Source organism: Nicotiana sylvestris, chromosome 3 (genome assembly GCF_000393655.2).
Source record: "Nicotiana sylvestris chromosome 3, ASM39365v2, whole genome shotgun sequence".
Taxonomy (NCBI): domain Eukaryota; kingdom Viridiplantae; phylum Streptophyta; class Magnoliopsida; order Solanales; family Solanaceae; genus Nicotiana; species Nicotiana sylvestris.
In genome coordinates, this window is record NC_091059.1 from 210,032,059 (window position 1) to 210,047,551 (window position 15,493).

Below are 15,493 nucleotides of genomic sequence, written 5' to 3' on the forward strand. Positions count from 1 at the left end.
TCATCACCAAATAAGAATGGCTTTTTTTGTATGGGTCCAAATTTGACCGATCACGACCAACAACGAGTACGACAAACGACCGGGTTTCTTCGAGTCAAAGTCCCAAGGGAGACGACCTCAAGGCAGAAGAAGAGATTGTGCGACCTCTGTAACAGTGTAAGCCCATTAGGAACATTAGGAATATTCCGTCGAATATTCCTTGTATTTGGTCTTTCACAATTTAGAAGAGTTTCTCTTTTAGTATAAAAGGGGGACAATAACCTTGTAAGAGGGGGGAGATTTTTTGATTTCTGGAATACGAAGAAAATTATCGACCTTTTTATCTATCATTGTTTCTAGAGATTATTATATTCAGCTAAGATTTACCCCTTCATCTTTGATTGATTTGTCCAAAAAGGTTTTAGTATCTTTTGAGTCAAACAATTTGGCGCCGTCTGTGGGGATTTCTACAGCTGAAATCGTAGTTTTCATCTAGATTTTTGAAAGTGATAATCACTTTTCTTCAAACTTCGTAAAAACCAACGATGGCGGGAAAGGGGGAAGCGAGGCTAAAAGCAGTAGCAGATGTCTCGAATAATCTCCTGAATTCCCTCAACGAAGCCAGTGGAGAAGACAATGAGAATGCAACACCAAGTGCTACACCGGAGGGGGAGATCTCACCTCTTCCACACGGGAATCTAACGATCTTGCGCGAAAAGGGAGCCTCAATATCCGCGGCAAGAGAAGCACCACCAGCAATCAAAAGGCTACTGGAAGAATGGTAACAAGTGCCTTGAGCAACATGCCCGCTCCAGGAGGCGTCGAAGACGTGCCACCTACAGAAATCGCAGCTGCCGTCGATGAGCCAAGCGCTACACGAATAGGTAACACCCGCACTGCTACTAATGCAGGTGACGATGCACTTATGAACATCTTAAAGAAAATGGAAGAGATGGAAAATGAGAACAAAACACTTCGCGACCAGATGAAGGAACATCAGGAGAGGGTTGACAAAATACCAGGCGCTCCGAAGTTATTACCAAAACGCGATGTGAGCCGATTCGTCGAACAACCATACAGTGAAGGAGAAGCTCCCCATTCTATTCCAAAGACCTTCAAAATGCCGCCATACTTGAAAATATACGACGGGACCACGGACCCAGAGGATCACTTAATCATTATGTTACCGCAGTAAAGGGCAATGATCTATCAAAAGAATAGGTACCGCTGTGCTGCTAAAAAAGTTCGGTGAGGCTTTGACGGGGGGAGCATTGACATGGTACTTCCAACTACCATCACGATCGATATCGACGTTCGAAGAGATGGCGGATAAATTCGCCACCGCTCACGTGGGAGCGAAGAAGGCCGAGGCTAGGGTTAATGATATCTTTGTCGTCAGGCAAATGACAGGCGAGGGTTCCTAGCCCGATTCAATAGAGTAAGGATGAGTTTACCGAACGTGTCAGAAGGGATGGCAGTAGCAGCCTTTCAAAATGGGTTAAACAGGAATGGATCAAAAGCAACCAAAAAACTACTCAATAGACTCATGAAGTAGCCCCTACCACATGGGAAGAGATCCACAACGCCTATTGCGTCGAGGTGAGGGCAGACGAGGATGACCTGAACGGTCCGCTTCAGCGATTAACATCAGTCCAGACCGAGACAAGGAGAGATCGACGTAACGACGGACGAAGGGATCAACTACCACGTTTCAATCGAGAAAGGCATCAGCCCTATATCCGAACATCCAACCTGTCACACCTCCTTTTTCCGCCCCGCGAGGGTACAAGGAGTTTTTTCCAATTAAAGGACAGTCGAAACGGGATTTGTTTATTTATTTCAGAGTCGCCACTTGGGAGATTTAGGGTGTCCCAAGTCACCAATTTTAATCCCGAATCGAGGAAAAGAATGACTCTGTATTACAGTCCGCGAACCAGAAATCCGGATAAGGAATTCTGTTAACCCGGGAGAAGGTGTTAGGCATTCCCGAGTTCCGTGGTTCTAGCACGGTCGCTCAACTGTTATATTTGGCTTGACTATCTGATATAATACGTATTATAAACTTATGTGCAAATTTAACTTTTAAAAACCGCTTTTATCATTATTTATTTTATACAAAATTGCAACGTCGTGAAAACGCATCTCGAGCCACGCCACAACCAGTGCACGCGTGATTTGTTGATGCATTTTGACTTCGTCAAGATCGTGATTTGGGTTACATAAATGTACACCCGTATTCAAGAAAATAACCTTATTAAATATGCGCCAAAATACTACGCGTTATGATATTATTAGGTAAGACCGTGAATTTTACTAAATCGCCCATCTTGAAATCTAGGTATTTTCTTATATAAAAAAAATAAATAAATAAGATTGGAGGACTGCAATTTTTTGTATTATTTATATTTATTTATTTGTTAGCGAGATCCTCCCTTATTTTATGAATACCCTTTAATGACTACATCTTTATTATTACTAAGTTTGTCCATAATTATGAAGTCAATCTCTACATACTTAAAAATAACATATTAATTACTAATTCAAAACAAATATTAATGGAAAGTAATATTACTAAAATGATAATTACGAACAACATGGAATTGCCCAAAAAGTAAAAAAAAAACTAATTATCCCATAGTTGGATTAAAACATATTGTTAGTATGACTTAAGCTTATTGAAATTAATTATTTACAAATACTGAAAATTAAAAAAAAACTTGATTACTAAACCATATTTCTAAAAGTTAAACAATTTAAACTTAACTAACTTTGTTTTAATTCACATCATGTCCTAATACTTGATTTGCAAACTAATTCATGTTTTAACTGAAATTAACTACATGATTCTGATTAACTTAATGTTGACAAAAACCTTATGAATAAGGAATTAATCAATTTTTGCCAAACTGATTCAATAACGCCATTTTTACGTTATTTCTTCTATTTTGATTATTAAACAGTTTTAATTAGTAATCCGTCTTGAATATATTTCCTAATAATCCGGTTAAGGCGTTATTTAATATATCGCTATAACATGTCTAATTATGCCAAATGACAGTGATTGACAGAATAATAATACATGAATAATCTAAATACAATACAAAAAAAATTAAAACTAAATTAAAAATTTAACATTCCGTTCTTCATTTCAGCTTACAAAATGCCAAAATTACAGTTGTGTACCTGGTATTGCCAATATAAGAAGAAGAAAGTCAGCCACGCAGTAATAACAATACAGCACAGCAACAAAAGTCCAATAGCAGTAACAACCCAGGAACAGAGTTTGCAAACCGGTGGAGTATTAATCTCAAAACAAAAGCTTCAAGCTTTGATGAAAAACAATTAATTCTGATTTCAAACAATGAAAGAAAGCAAAAGATATTTTTTTTAGTTTTTTTTTTTGAAAGTTTAAATATTTTTTCGTAATTTTCTCTCTTAAATGTTCAGCCTTTTTTTTCTCTCTTATTTTCTTTCTGTTCAGATTCATTCTTTCTCTTCTGTATCCTCCCCTATCTGTATTCAAGACTTCTATATATATATCCCATCCTATAAATCTTTTAATCAATTAAAATTAACCCATTTTCTCCTACCAAACCCATTATCTTCCCACTCATCCCTATTACATTAAATAAATATATCAACCCCACCCCATTATATTTTGTCCCTCATGCTTTCACTAAACAAATACAAGATTCCTCCCCACTAAATTTTATCTTGTCCCCCCTTTATATTAAACAACTATATCACAACCCACCCCATTTCATTTTGTCCCCCATGCTTCACATAAAAAAATTACAAAATGTACAATTCCTAAACTACCCCTCCGACCTTACTGAAATTACCAAACTACCCCTGAACGTACTGCAAATTACCAAACTACCCATCAGCTATAACACATCAATTAATCACACTCAACCAAAATATAGCCAATATGAACAATTTTTATATAAATTCAAACAACAATATGAACACGGATGAACATCATAACAACAATATCACATGAACACAAATTGAACAACAAAGAACAACTAAAATTTGTTTGAACAATATTTTTAGCAACAACAAACCTATTTTCGGATTCAACAACAACAACAATCAAACAAGCATATTTAGATTTCTAAATTCAATAATATTGAACTTAAAATTAACTCTAACAACATTACAACAAACAATTCCTATATTAAACTTTAAACAAGATTATGAGACAATTTCAAGAAATAATCATAAATGGTAAACAAGAAATCAAGCTATACAAATTTCGGATTCAAGATCAAACAAACAAAGTATGAACATGAATGAAATCTATATTAAACAACAAGCATGACGGATTCAAACGATTAAATCAATATATTTCCTTTAACACAACTAAATTTTTTTTAGACAAATAACAAGATCAACGAAGAAACAATTATGAACTTAAGCTTGAACTTAACAATATTAACAATTTCTAACAATACATAAACACATGAAACAAATTGAAGAAACAGTTAATTAAATTTCAATTTGAATCTAACAAACATCAAACTAACAAATTCTTACCTAAACAATAAAACAAACATGAAATAAACATGAAAAGCCACTAATTAACTTTCCATTTGAAATCTGAAAATTAATTCAATCAAAATACATGAACAAAACCAAAAATCAAATATCTATCGATTTTAGATTCGAGAAATATCAAAACGAATTACGGACAAAATAAAATTCAAAAACTACTAACCGGACTAAAACGACGAACGACTAACCAACGACGAACTCGAATTTAAGAAGTTGACTGAAGCAACGTCGAAGCAGTAGCAATGGAGGTTCGATGCAGCATCAATGGAGGAAAAGGAGAAACAGCGGCGACAAACCGACGGGGAGGTCGACGGACAGCTGCTCGACATTGAGGCGATGCAATGGTAGCCATGTCCACGCCGAAGCTGGAGCAACGACATCCGTTTGGAGCAGCCATGGCTGCTCGTCACAGCTGGACACGGGTAGCTGTAGCGACGTGTCAGAGCAGTGGTCGACGAACTGTTCATCGGTATGGTGGAGCTGGGTGTTTGGATGGGATTGTGGTCGTTTGGTCGACTGGTTCTGTTGGAATCGTGAAGACGCAGCAACGGGGGGGGAGGGGACTGGACGAGGCAGCAGGCGGCGCCGGGACGAGGTTGATGAAACAGAAGGCAGCGCAGAGGCTAGACTGCAATTTGTTCTTGTTGCCTTGCTTTCTTGTCTGCATGCATTTCTTCCGGTGCTTTTCTTCTTTTGACACATGTACTTGAGTTTGTACTGTGACCTCTTGTTGCAACCTTCTGTTTTCCGGTGCCGGGGAATTTTATTGTTTCCTGCTGGGGATTCCTATTGTAACCCTCTGTTTTATTGTCCTCTGACTTGATCTTGAAATGTATGTCTCTGTTGTATGGTCGGGCTCCCAACTTCAATACTTGAAAATTAATGTTGAATGTATTCCTCTGTTATATGGGCGGGCTCCCAATTTCAATATTTGAAAATTAAAGACTGAAATGTATGCCTCTGTTATCTGGGCAGGCTCCCAACTTCAATGCTTGGAATGAAAAGGCTGAAATGTATGCCTCTGTTCTATGGGCGGGCTCCCAACTTCAACGCTTGGAATGAAAAGGCTGAAATGTATGCCTCTGTTCTATGGGCGGGCTCCCAACTTCAACACTTGAAATGAAAAGGCTGAAATGTATGCCTCTGTTCTATGGGCGGGCTCCCAACTTCAACGCTTGGAATGAAAAGGCTGAAATGTATGCCTCTGTTCTATGGGCGGGCTCCCAACTTCAACGCTTGGAATGAAACGGCTGAAATGTATGCCTCCGTTCTATGGGCGGGCTCCCAACTTCAATACTTGAAATGAAAAGACTGAATGTATGCCTCTGTTTTATGGGCGGGCTCCCAACTTCAACAACAACTTTAAAAATGCCACTCCTTTCTTTAGGTTGGCGAGATTTCAACCAATAAATCGTCATTCTATTCTTCAGGGGGGCTCCTGACTACTTAGAATTTGAATTGTATTCCCTTATTCTCCAGGTGGGCTCCTGATTGTTAAATTTGAAATTGAATGTCTCTATTCTCCAGGCGGACTCCTGACTTTTAAAATTTAAACTGTATGTCTCCGTTCTTCAGGTGGACTCCTGACATCAAACTTGAAAAGTATATCTCTGTTCTCCAGGCGGACTCCTGATTGCTAAATTTGAAATTTGAATGTCTCTATTCTCCAGGCGGACTCCTGACTTTTAAAATTTAAACTGTATGTCTCCGTTCTTCAGGCGGACTCCTGACATCAAACTTGAAAAGTATGTCTCTGTTCTCCAGGCGGACTCCTGATTGCTAAATTTGAAATTTGAATGTCTCTATTCTCCAGGCGGACTCCTGACTTTTAAAATTTAAACTGTATGACTCCATTCTTCAGGCGGACTCCTGACATCAAACTTGAAAAGTATGTCTCTGTTCTCCAGGCGGACTCTTGATTGCTAAATTTGAAATTTGAATGTCTCTATTCTCCAGGCGGACTCCTGACATCAAACTTGAAAAGTATGTCTATGTTCTCCAGGCGGACTCCTGATTGCTAAATTTGAAATTTGAATGTCTCTATTCTCCAGGCGGACTCCTGACTTTTAAAATTTAAACTGTATGTCTCTGTTTTTCAGGCGGACTCCTGACATCAAACTTGAAAAGTATGTCTCTGTTCTCCAGGCGGACTCCTGATTGCTAAATTTGAAATTTGAATGTCTCTATTCTCCAGGCGGACTCCTGACTTTTAAAATTTAAACTGTATGACTCCATTCTTCAGGCGGACTCCTGACATCAAACTTGAAAAGTATGTCTCTGTTCTCCAGGCGGACTCCTGATTGCTAAATTTGAAATTTGAATGTCTCTATTCTCCAGGCGGACTCCTAACATCAAACTTGAAAAGTATGTCTCTGTTCTCCAGGCGGACTCCTGACAACTTGCATTTATCCTAAACATGTGAACTTTGCAACCAAATTATATTCCCCTATGCTATTTATGATTATCTTGTATTTAATCAAACCGTACTTTTCGGTCAAACCTGATTAGTGCTTGTTTTTCCCTCCTGGAGAATTCCTCTTCAACAACTAACTTTTCTTCCCCTGCTCAATCAAAGAAAATTTTGTCAGTTTAAAACTGTGGTTAGTTGATGGCATTCTTGCTGAAAAATCCTTCCACTGCCTTGATTTGTGTTGACTAATTTCCACGCACTGACCCTGAACCGCTTGACTTTCTGACCAACTTTTAAATTTCCCAACCTCTGGCGACCTAAATGTTTTACACCCTTGCTGTTATTTCACTTTTCTGACCTTTTTGTTTGAGCTTTCGCCTTTCCCACGACATTCCCCAATCATTTCACCGATGAAACTTCCGTTAATTCCCTGTATTCCACTTGACATCAAGTTGTTTTTGACATGCTCTGACCACGTTGTGCTTTACAATTCTAGAAGCTGGTAGTGAACTTTGAAGTCCTTTCTGCTTGCATTGAACAAAACTGGCACTGAAACATCTCAGCTAGATAAAACCCTCAAAAGAAAATGAAATGCAATGATTCTTGAGTTAAGGATAAGAAGAATCCAAAACCAGATGACTGTTTGAAAAGAGAAGGAAAAGAAACTTATCTGAGCGAGACAACTAGTACCAATGGTCATGACATGCATTTTGGATTAATCAGCCCAATCTGTCCAACCAAACAACTCTCAATTGCCGTACCTCATTGCCCAGAACTTCCATCACTTGTTTGATTTATCCAGACCTTAAGCTTGTTTCCCTGCGGTACCGCGAAACGGTTTCTATCAACATACCTTTCTCAGTTTTCCATTTCTTATCTCACCTTCGCCTTGAGGTGCCCGTAAAGGTTTTCACCAACAAGACTCTCTCATTTATTTTTCTCTCAGCTCCCGTCGCCTTACGGTGCCCGTGAGGGTTTTCACCCATAAGACTCTCTCATTTATTTTTGTTCTTCTTGCTCGAACCAGAGTGTTGCCCCTGTCGTGGGTTATTCCTACCTGTTCATCTTGGCATTTCTCAAAACTGATCATAAGGTCTTTCTTTGGACCGTAATGTAGGCTTTTGGATTGAGTTAGAAAGAAAGGTATAAAAGGCTCAAAACAATTCAAATGGGTTCAAATTACAACTTTCGGAATCCAACTTTCATAACAATCACCACTTCTGCCCCAGTTTCTTGCTTGGGGATTTTTGGATTTCTATTTGGTATGACTGAACCTCAGAGTAAGGCTGCCTACGTACCCTTTCGGGATCAAGTCAAACGTAGTTCACTTCATAGAGACTACTTCTCTTCTTTCCTTTTTTTTTCTTCACTTTTCTTTCTTTTCTTTTTCTTCTTTTCTTTTTCTTTTTCTTTTCTTCTTCTTTTTTTTTCTTTTCTTTCCTTCTTTTCTTTATGTTCGACACTTGTGTTCTCTGATAATGCCGATGATTCCGAAAGAGGTGCATGAAAAATAAGTAAGGCTCGAAGGGGATAACAAGGGATATGAGTGTTTGGATAGCAGAACAAAATGCCTTCATCATTTCAATCTTTAAGATATGCCAAATACGAACAGATACATTTAGAAAAATAAAGAAATCATACATAATATCTCTTGACCGCATCGGAATTGATGGTCATTTCTACACATTTTCCTTCCGCATCTGTCAAATACAATGCTCCATTAGACAACACTCTGGTTACTACAAATGGTCCTTGCCAGTTTGGGGCAAATTTTCCTTTTGCCTCAGACCAATGAGGCAAGATCCGCCTCAGTACTAATTGCCCTACTTCAAATTTCCTTGGACGTACTTTTTTGTTGTATGCTCTTGCCATTCTTCGTTGGTACAGTTGGCCATGACACACTGATGCCAATCTTTTCTCATCGATCAAACTCAACTGCTCAAGACGGCTTTTCACCCATTCATCATCATCGATCTCAGCCTCTGCAATGATTCGCAGAGATGGGATTTCCACTTCTGCGGGTATTACTGCCTCGGTACCGTATACCAATGAGTAAGGAGTCGCCCCTACCGAGGTACGCACGGTGGTGCGATATCCTAACAATGCAAAAGGCAATTTCTCGTGCCATTGTCTAGATCCTTCAACCATCTTCCGGAGTATTTTCTTTATGTTCTTATTGGCCGCTTCAACCGCACCATTTGCCTTGGGACGGTACGGAGTAGAGTGCCTGTGAGCAATCTTAAACTGCTCACATGTCTCCTTCATCAAATGGCTATTAAGATTAGCCCCATTATCTGTGATGATTACCTTTGGGATCCCAAACCGACAGATGATATTTGCATGCACGAAGTCAACTACAGCCTTCTTGGTCACAGACTTGAATGTCTTCGCTTCCACCCATTTGGTAAAATAATCTATAGCTACCAAGATAAACCTGTGCCCATTTGATGCTGCTGGATCAATTGGCCCAATAACATCCATGCCCCATGCAACAAAAGGCCATGGCGCGGACATCGTATGTAATTCTGATGGTGGAGCATGAATCAAATCTCCATGTATTTGGCATTGATGACACTTACGCACAAAACTGATACAATCTCGCTCCATCGTGAGCCAATAATAACCTGCTCGGAGAATCTTCTTTGCTAGAACATACCCACTCATATGCGGTCCGCAAACTCCGGAATGCACCTCAGTCATGATAGTTGTGGCCTGCCGTGCATCTATACATCTCAACAAACCGAGCTCTGGCGTTCTTTTGTACAGTACTCCTCCACTAAGGAAAAACCCACTTGCCAACCGTCGAATTGTTCTTTTCTGATCACCGGTGGCCTGCGTTGGATATACTCCCGCTTTGATGTACTCTTTGATATCATGGAACCACGGCTCTCCATCGATTTCCTCTTCTATCACATTACAGTAAGCATGTTGATCACGGACTTGAATCTGCAATGGATCAACATAGGCCTTATCTGGATGGTGCAACATTGACGCCAAAGTAGCCAAAGCGTCAGCAACCTCATTATGAATCCTTGGAATGTGTTTGAATTCTATGACCTGAAAATGCTGGCAAAGCTCATGCAGACACTGCCGATACGGTATAAGCTTCAAGTCCCGTGTTTCCCATTCCCCTTGAATCTGGTGTACCAGTAAGCCCGAGTCACCCATGACCAAGACTTCCCGTACACCCATATCCACAGCTAATCTCAATCCCAATATACACGTCTCATATTCTACCATGTTGTTTGTACAGTAGAAACGAAGCCGAGCTGTAACGGGGTAATGCTGACCTGTTTCCGAAATAAGTACCGCACCTATTCCTATGCCTTTCATATTGGCGGCCCCATCAAAGAAAAGTTCCATCCCGACTTCTTAGCTTGTTCTAATTCTTCAATGTGCATTACCTCTTCATCAGGGAAATATGTTTTCAAAGGCTCATAATCTTCATCAACGGGGTTCTCAGCCAAGTGATCGGCTAATGCATGTGCTTTCATGGCAGTCTGTGTCACATAGACAATGTCGAACTCTGTAAGTAAGATCTGCCACTTTGCAAGCCTTCCTGTGGGCATGGGTTTCTGAAAAATATACTTCAACAGGTCCAAGCGAGATATAAGGTAAGTGGTGTAAGATGACAAGTAATGTTTCAATTTCTATGCCACCCAAGTTAGGGCACAACATGTCCTTTCCAGATGAGTATACTTGACCTCGTAAGATGTGAACTTCTTACTGAGATAGTAGATAGCCTGCTCCTTTCTGCCTGTAACATCATGCTGCCCCAGTACACAGCCGAATGAACTATCCACAACTGTCAGATATAGAATCAAAGGCCTCTCTGGTTTTGGTGGGACCAACACGGGTGGGTTTAACAAATACCCCTTTATCTTATCAAAAGCCTCCTGGCATTCATCAGTCCATTTGACCGCGACATCTTTCTTTAACAATTTGAAAATTGGTTCACACGTTGCCGTGAGCTGAGCAATGAACCTGCTGATATAGTTCAGTCTTCCCAACAAACTCATCACCTCGGTTTTGTTTCTTGGAGGTGGCAACTCCTGAATAGCTTTGATCTTTGACGGGTCTAATTCAATACCCCTCCGGCTAACTATAAATCCCAACAACTTCCCAGATGGCACCCCGAAAGCACATTTCGCAAGGATTGAGCTTAAGATTGTACCTGCGAAGCCTTTGAAAGAATTTTCTCAAATCTCTGACATGGTCGGATTGCTGTCTAGACTTCACGATCACATCATCCACGTATACCTCGATTTCTTTATGTATCATATCATGGAAGATAGTTGTCATGACCCTCATATAAGTTGCCCCAGCATTTTTCAAACCAAACGGCATGACCCGATAACAATACGTTCCCCACGGCGTGATGAATGCTGTCTTTTCTGCATCTTCCTTGTCCATTAGAATCTGATGATAACCCGCATAACAATCCACAAAAGAGCCAATATCATGTTTGGCACAATTGTCGATCAGTATATGGATGTTGGGCAGTGGGAAATTATCTTTTGGGCTTGCCTTGTTAAGGTCTCGATAATCGACGCACACCCTGGTCTTGCCATCTTTCTTTGGCACAGGCACGACATTGGCTAACCAAGTGGGGTACCGTGTAACCTGAATGACCCTTGCCTCAAACTGCTTGGTGATCTCTTCTTTGATCTTCACACTTATGTCTGTTTTGAACTTTCTCAACTTCTGCTTGACAGGGAGGAGTGCTGGATCAGTGGGCAATTTATGAACCACCAAATCGGTGCTTAGACCCGGCATATCATCATATGACCATGCAAAAACGTCTTTGTACTCATGCAATACTTTAATTATCTCCTCCTTGAGTTGTGGCTCCAAATGAACACTTATTTTAGTTTCCCGTACATTGTCTTGGTCCCCTAGATTAACTGCTTCTGTGTCATTTAGGTTAGGTTTGGGTTTTTCTTCAAAGTGACTTAATTCTTTACTAATTTCCTCATAAGCTTCATCATTATTACAATCCACCCCATCATCACACTCGATCTCTTGTATTATTACTTCTGAACTAGATTGGCTTTTAAAACTGGGCCGAAGATTCCTCATGCATGTCATGTCATTGATATCAGCATAAAAAGAACTGTACAAAGAAAAGAAAAGAAAATGGAAAGAGAATTAGGGACGAAGAAAATTGCATTTCATTAAACGTAAAGACAACAAGGTTTTAACTCATCCAAATGGACGGAACATAACAACTGGATTACAAACCCTGGAATAATCCAGGTGACAAAAAGGAAAACAAAACCCACTACCATGACTCCCTCCGAACTGGAAGAGGAGTAGCTTCCCAATTGTTGATGTTAGCACGTGGTCCGATGTACTGTATGTCTGCTCTGCTTGACCCTTCCCCGGCCTCAACCATGTTTACTTCAGCAAATACTTTCTCAAACACCTTATCCAAATTCCCATCCGCCTCAATTAACGAACCTGACATCTTTGCCAATGATTGTTTCTTAATACTCGGTCTGACGAAGGACCTGGACAATCGAGGAATTGGTTTAGGGAGCACCCAAGCTTTCTTCTTCAATTTACGGGCCTTTCTGACATCTGCCGCTGTTGGTTTGAACCCTAACCCGAAGGTGTCCAGATTTTTGGGCAAAGACACAGGTTGAGTAATGCCCTGCAGTTCAACCCCTAAACCATTCCCGGGCACGAACTCGTTATTCAGCATTTCTGACACTACCATGACGGTCGCAGCTGACACCCTGGGACATGGCATGCTTTTACCCTCAGGCACCCTGCTCACCGGAACCGTGTCGAGGATCTGATACACCCATGGCCCCTTATCATCTTCGGTCTCTATAAAGGGTACAATGGCATCATTCATGGCGCATGTGGGATCTTCCCCATGTAACACAATTTCTTGTCTGTCCCACTCGAATTTGATCATTTGGTGCAGTGTGGAGGGCACGGCTTTTGCCGCATGAATCCACGGTCGACCCAACAAAAGATTATAGGATACTGCAGCATCCAACACCTGAAATTCCATCGTGAACTCGACTGGGCCAATAGTCAATTCGAGTACAATATCCCCTACTGTGTTTGTTCCCCCTCCATCGAACCCTCGAACACAAATGCTATTTTTGCGGATTCTATCCTCATCAATCTTTAACTTGTTCAATGTGGATAACGTGCAAATATTAGCGCTCGACCCGTTATCGATTAGTGCCCGAGTAACCATTGAACCTTCACATTTGACCGTCAAATAGAGAGCCTTGTTGTGTTCTGTGCCTTCCATAGGCAATTCATCATCAGAAAATGCTATCCTGTTCACTTCAAAGATCTTGTTGGCAATTGTCTCTAAATGGTTTACTGAGATTTTGTCAGGCACATGAGCCTCATTCAATATCTTCATTAAAGCTCGGCAATGCTCATCAGAGTGAATTAATAATGACAACAACGAGATTTGGGCCGGTGTTTTTCTCAGTTGATCAACAATGGAATAATCTTGTCCTTTCATCTTTTTCAGAAACTCTTCTGCCTCTTCTTCTATTACAGCTTTTTTAACTGGCACTGGATTGTCTTTTGCGCCTTTAGCTTTTTTCAACTCTTCGGGGGCGAAACAACGTCCCGACCGGGTCAGTCCCTGTGCTTCACAACTTTCTTCCTCAATTTTCTTTCCTTTGTATGTCACCACTACCTTATCATATTTACAGGGTACGGCTTTGCTATCAACCATGGGTAACTGGACTATCGGTTTTATGACAACCGGTTCTACATAGGCTCCCTTCACAACCACCACGGGCGCGGATACTGACCTTGGTACCACTATCTTGACTGGCTCCTGCTTTTTCTCGGCCGAAAATGGTCCCTCTCACATTACTAGCACTGGCTTGTCTTTTATTTTTTTAACTGAACCACTGGCCTTGCACTCACTGTCTTTTCTTTGGTTTTTGTAGAACGAATCACCATAACCACCTGCGAAGGTTTCTTAGGCTCTGCCTCCTTATGTATCAGTTCGATCATGTTGGCCTCATAATGCGCTGGTAACGGATTTTGATTGATGTTCGGGGCCTTTGGAGCATGTACCTCAATACGGCGATTATCAATGAGCTCTTGGATTGCGTTTTTCAACTTCCAACATTTTTCAGTATCGTGCCCCGGCATCCCTGAGCAATACTCGCAGCTAACAGAGTGGTCCAGGTTTCTGGGAAGAGGATTTGGTGCTTTGGATTCAACTGGGGTCAGCATCCCCAACTGTTTCAATCTGTGGAAAAGAGAAGTGTAAGATTCTCCCAGCGGAGTAAATGTTTTTTTGTTTGGGGCCTTCTCATTTCTAAAAGCTTGGTTTGGGCGGAAGCTGGTTCCTGGTCTGTTAGCCCTGGGAGGTGGATAGGTGTTTTGTGGGTGTGGCTGTGTATTTTGGGGACTTGGTGTACGCCATTGCGAGTGCACTGGGGGTTGAGTGTAGGTCTGGGCGTGGTGGATAGACAAGTGTGGTTCTGGTGATGTATAATAGTGTTGTGGTGGACCATATGGGGCATATTGATAGTTTGGGTGGTGGGGTCTGGGTTGGTTGTAGTAGAGTGGACGATTATTGTGCCTAGACCAAATATTAACTTCAACTGTAGCAACTTCTTCTTTCTTCTTCTTCCCTAGCACACCACCAGTACCGCTTTGGATGGCCTGGGTGGTTGCTTTCAACGCCGAGTAGCTCAAGATCTTGTTAGATTTCAATCCTTCTTCAATCATGGCTCCCATCTTTACCACTTCATTAAACGACTTCCCGACAGATGTCACTAGATGACCAAAATAGGTAGGTTCCAATGTTTGCAAGAAGTAATCTACCATCTCACTCTCCCGCATGGGAGGATCAACCCTTGCAGCTTGTTCCCTCCAGCGGAAACCAAACTCTCTAAAACTTTCCCCAGGCTTCTTTTCTAGTTTCAACAATGACAGACGATCAGGGACTATCTCGAGGTTATATTGGAAATGGCCAATAAATGCCTGGGCCAAATCATCCCATGTATACCATCGGCCGGGGTCTTGCCTCGTGTACCATTCTAGTGCTGACCCGCTCAGGCTTTGCCCGAAATATGCTATCAACAACTCATCTTTTCCCCCAGCCCCTCTCATTTTGCTACAAAAACCACGCAGATGGGCTACTGGGTCACCGTGCCCCTCATATAAGTCAAACTTCGGCATTTTAAACCCCGCAGGCAACTGTACATCAGGAAAAGGGCACAAATCTTTGTATGCGACACTAACTTGGTTTCCTAAACCATGCATGTTCCTGAAGGATTGCTCCAGGCTTTTGACTTTACGAATCACCTCCTCTTGTTCTGCATTCTTAACCGGTTTCTCAACTTCTCCCGGGATTTCAAAATGGGGAGAGGAGGTATATGGCTCAGGCGCTTTGAAAGTGGGTTCGGGAGGGTAATATTGGGTGTCGTGAGCTTGGAATAGCGGCTCACTGGATGATCTATGTAGTGGAGCTGGGGGAGGTGCCACAAAGACGGGAACATTTGGTGGAGGAGGGTTTTGAGTGGGAGGTGGAGCTTGGGAATCATAAGC